This window comes from Cottoperca gobio, chromosome 24, assembly GCF_900634415.1.
Source record: "Cottoperca gobio chromosome 24, fCotGob3.1, whole genome shotgun sequence".
Classification (NCBI taxonomy): Eukaryota; Metazoa; Chordata; class Actinopteri; order Perciformes; family Bovichtidae; genus Cottoperca; species Cottoperca gobio.
In genome coordinates, this window is record NC_041378.1 from 5,797,672 (window position 1) to 5,801,918 (window position 4,247).

The following is a 4,247-nucleotide window of genomic DNA, read 5'->3' on the forward strand; positions in this document are numbered from 1 at the left end:
TATATATATATATATTGTACAAGATATATATTTATATCTATTATATTATAATATAATATATAAATATATAATATATAGTAATATATTATAATATATATTATTATTTACAAGATATATATATATATATATATAATATTAAAAGTATAATATATATATATAGTATATTTTATATATATAGTTAAGATAGAGATATATATATGTGTATATATATATATGAATAGAGAATTTATATATAGTATAAGATTATATATATATATTTACAAGATATATATTTATATATATATAATATATATATAATATATGTGTAAAGATATAGATAATTATATATATATATATATATATATTTATGTTGATATATATAATATATATATATATATATATATATATATATATATAATATATATATATATATATATCTTACTAATAATATATATATTATATATATATATATATTTACAAGAATATATATATCTGTAAATAAATGCCCACGTTTGTGTTTTGCTTGTTCTCCTGTCTCTGCCTTCTTGCTTATGGTCTGGACCGCTCATGGTCAGCCTAACAATCACCTTTCATAATAGAAATGAAAATAAAAATAAAATAAGATGAAATTGAATTCATAGAAAGCATATCATAAGTTGGAAATTATAATAATATATATATTTTTATATAATAATAAATCAACTGAATAATAAGTTTTAATGAACTAAAAACTAAACTAAAAAACTCAATGAACAAGACAAGCGCTTATCACTTGACCAGTGTGAGGTTTATATGTGTTGAAACATTACAAAGGATAAAAACACAAGAACAATCTGTACTTTTTGACTCATATTCCAATTAGACAGAGGAACAAGGAGGCAAACTTTTAAAGGACACCTTGTAAATTATCACAGTTATAAAAGAGCAACGTTGGCAACACACACAGCTTTGTCTTTTTTTAACTGTCAAATGACACCTCAGCATATTCATAGCATCATTAGCAGGAATACAGTTTCGTTGTGAAGCTGTAAGCCGCTTGCTAAATATATTTATAAAACACACAGGTCAGATTTGTGCTGATCCAAAACAAAACGTTGCACGTGTCCGAAACATGTACAGCTGTGAATCCTTATATCAAGAGCTCCATAAGTGTCAAAAACAGTGAAAGACATCAACATATACACAAAGCCAGTAGGTGGGCAGCATTATTATATACTCCAGTTGTGGGTGAGTGTATATCAAAAGTTTTGAAAGGTGCTCATTATTTCAGGACAACAACAAAAGCAGACAGATGTTCAGCTCTACAGTAAATCCTTGTTGACAGGTGACAGATGTGTGTGAGGAGATGGAAGCTTTCAATATAATGTGCTGAGGATTGTTGAATGAATAATTCATTGCAAACTTACAAGCGCCTACAGTAAATCTCACGGGGAAGAAGTGCCTATTACTGTCAGCTGATGACTTCTTTAAGCACACCTATTGCTCCTCCCCAATGTGTTATTCATAACTCGTGTTTCAGCCTGTGTTCAAACCGCTGTACATCACTTCAAGTGTTGCTCTGGGGGCTTTGAATTGTTCCAACAGTGATGCCTAATTCATTTCAGCGCACCGGACTCAGATCGAAGACTGTGAACCTGCTTTACCTAGCTGTCGATAAAATAAATGTTCAACGTCATGTGTTTGTTATGCGTCTTCCAATTAATAATGGACTTATTCTGGACTATACAGCAAATAAATAAACACATGCATTAGAGAATAGAAAATATGAATAGAATGGAAATGTTCATATTCTTTTGTTAATGAACTTATTTTCCCGCATATTGTTTTTCATGTATTTCTCTGTTTTTATTGCGTTTACTTAATGGTTAGTTGTTCTACTCATTTTGTGTATTTTTCCTGAATTATGTAAATTAGCTTAGCTTTCTTTCTTTTTTTCAACAAATGCAAAGGTCAGTCAGTTACGCTTTAAATCTGGTCAATTATTTCAACATAGTTTTCCATAACAGAATCACCAAAGAGAAAATAACACAACATGTAGCTTAGCATTCTTCAAACCCATTAAACTGTATTAGGGCCACAAAATGTACCGTATACGGGGACAAAATGCAACTAAAATCATGATTAACACATTATTTGATGCAGAAGTGCAACATTAAAAGTTGTTTTATTATTGGATACGCATGGAAGCATGATGTACTAGATGATGGAACGAGCAGATGCAGAATATAACGTATATGTGACACTGCTCCTTCGGGGGAAGCTGTGTACGGGCATTCAGAGTTCAAGTTACATACAGCGGCTTTAAAGTTTGATACATTTGTATGAAAAAGTCACATATGTAGCATATTATTTAAATGTTTGAGTATTCTTTGAAACTATTAAAAACTATTAGAAGATTGGAATGGATTATATTTCCATATGTCATTATTACATTCTGGTAGATTAAAAAAAAAATAGATTTTGAAGCTCAACATGCCCTCGGTGCATTTGGCAATGTTTTCAGGTCAAGGATTATCGACACACTCATGAAGAAAGTGTTTCCTGAGAAGAAGTCGGGAGGACCATGTGATGAGGACAGTAAGTGCTACATGTGTAAGGTCAACATTAAAGGTCATATTGTGAAGTCCAGCTGGGTTGGGGACAGCTGTAGGGAGACACTCTGCTGAGAGATATGCAGTTCACTGAGCAGGACACACACACACACAAACAAACACACATACACCAGGTTTATTTTCATATCCAGACACGCACACAAACACACAGGAAAGAAAACACACACACACACAGAGAGAGACAAAGCAAAGTTAACCCCGGGCTGTTTATAAGTGCAGGACAAAGCAGAGGTCAGAGGTCAGAGTTCCAGAGACATGTGAGCTCCATTATCAGACTGCTCGACACAACTGGATCTGAAGGGAACCTGGACCTCACAGAGCTGAAATATGTCTGTGTTAAAACTGTCAGGGATCAGTAGCCTAATGAAAACATCTCTACTACAGGGAAGGAAATGTGGTGTTACTTTAATGGTGTCGCAACATCACCATCTCGTGGATGCTTATATACTGCAGCTAACTGGATAAAGTTCCTTTTACATAATGGATGTTTTCTAGTGTATGCATGTATACAAAACATCTGGCTTTATGAAAGCAACAACAGATTTCAAAATAACATTTCAATTAATACAAAGTTGCAGACAAATAGACAGGGGGCAAAGGTGCAAAAACAATTGTGACACATTGTCATTCAGTAAAAGTCCTCACCATCGAGTAGCCCACCTGGTGCTACTTTTAATGTAGTTTCTATTGTGTATTGTGTTTTTATGTACATGTGTTTTATTGTGTCTGGATGTGATATGATGTGTTTTAATGTAGCCTTTTTTAATAGTAGATTGGTAGTAGAATCGTTGAAAGGAGCCAGTTGAGGTGGTTCGGGCATCTAGTAAGGATGCCACCTGGGCGCCTCCCTAGGGAGGTGTTCCAGGCACGTCCAGCTGGGAGGAGACCCCAGGGAAGACCCAGGACTCTGTGGAGAGATTATATCTCCTCACTGGCCTGGGAACGCCTCAGGATCCCCCAGTCGGAGCTGGAGGATGTGGCCCGGAGAAGGGAAGATTGGGGTTCCTTACTGGAGCTGCTTTCCCGCGACCCGATCCTGGATAAGCGGTAGACGATGGATGGATGGTAGTAGATCAATAACCGTTAATACTGGGAACCTACTGGGAACTGGGAATTAGGAGATAATTCTGTAACGTTATAATCTCAAAATTAAAACATCATTCCTATATGTTAGATTGTGTTTTATTCGTTTTTTCTTGACTCAAATGTCAAAGACTGTCATGACATACAGCGCAACACTCCGGTCTCACCACCAGAGGGCGGCAGAAGCACTCCGTCACTTTACTGTAAATCCTTATTGAAGTTCATGTTTGACTGTTACTTTTTCCTGTCACAGCTAAAACATTAGTCGAGATTAACACTGAAGCACATATGCATTTAAATATCTGGAGTTTTTTTTTTTAGTTTTTTTACATTACAGCTCCAACTCCTTTCTAAAGTCGCCAGCATCAGATTTCCTGGTGAACAGACTTCGCTGGAAAATGTCACTTGAGCCAAAATAGCAGACTGTTGAGGTCGGCTCTGCTTTCTTTAATCATCCTCCGACTCTCTCTCAGATCAATCACATGCTGCTGCTTTGTAGACTTGGAGACGTCAAGAAACAAGGCGGTGCTCCACTGGAGCAGAGGGGTCATATCCTACACAACATATGCTCCT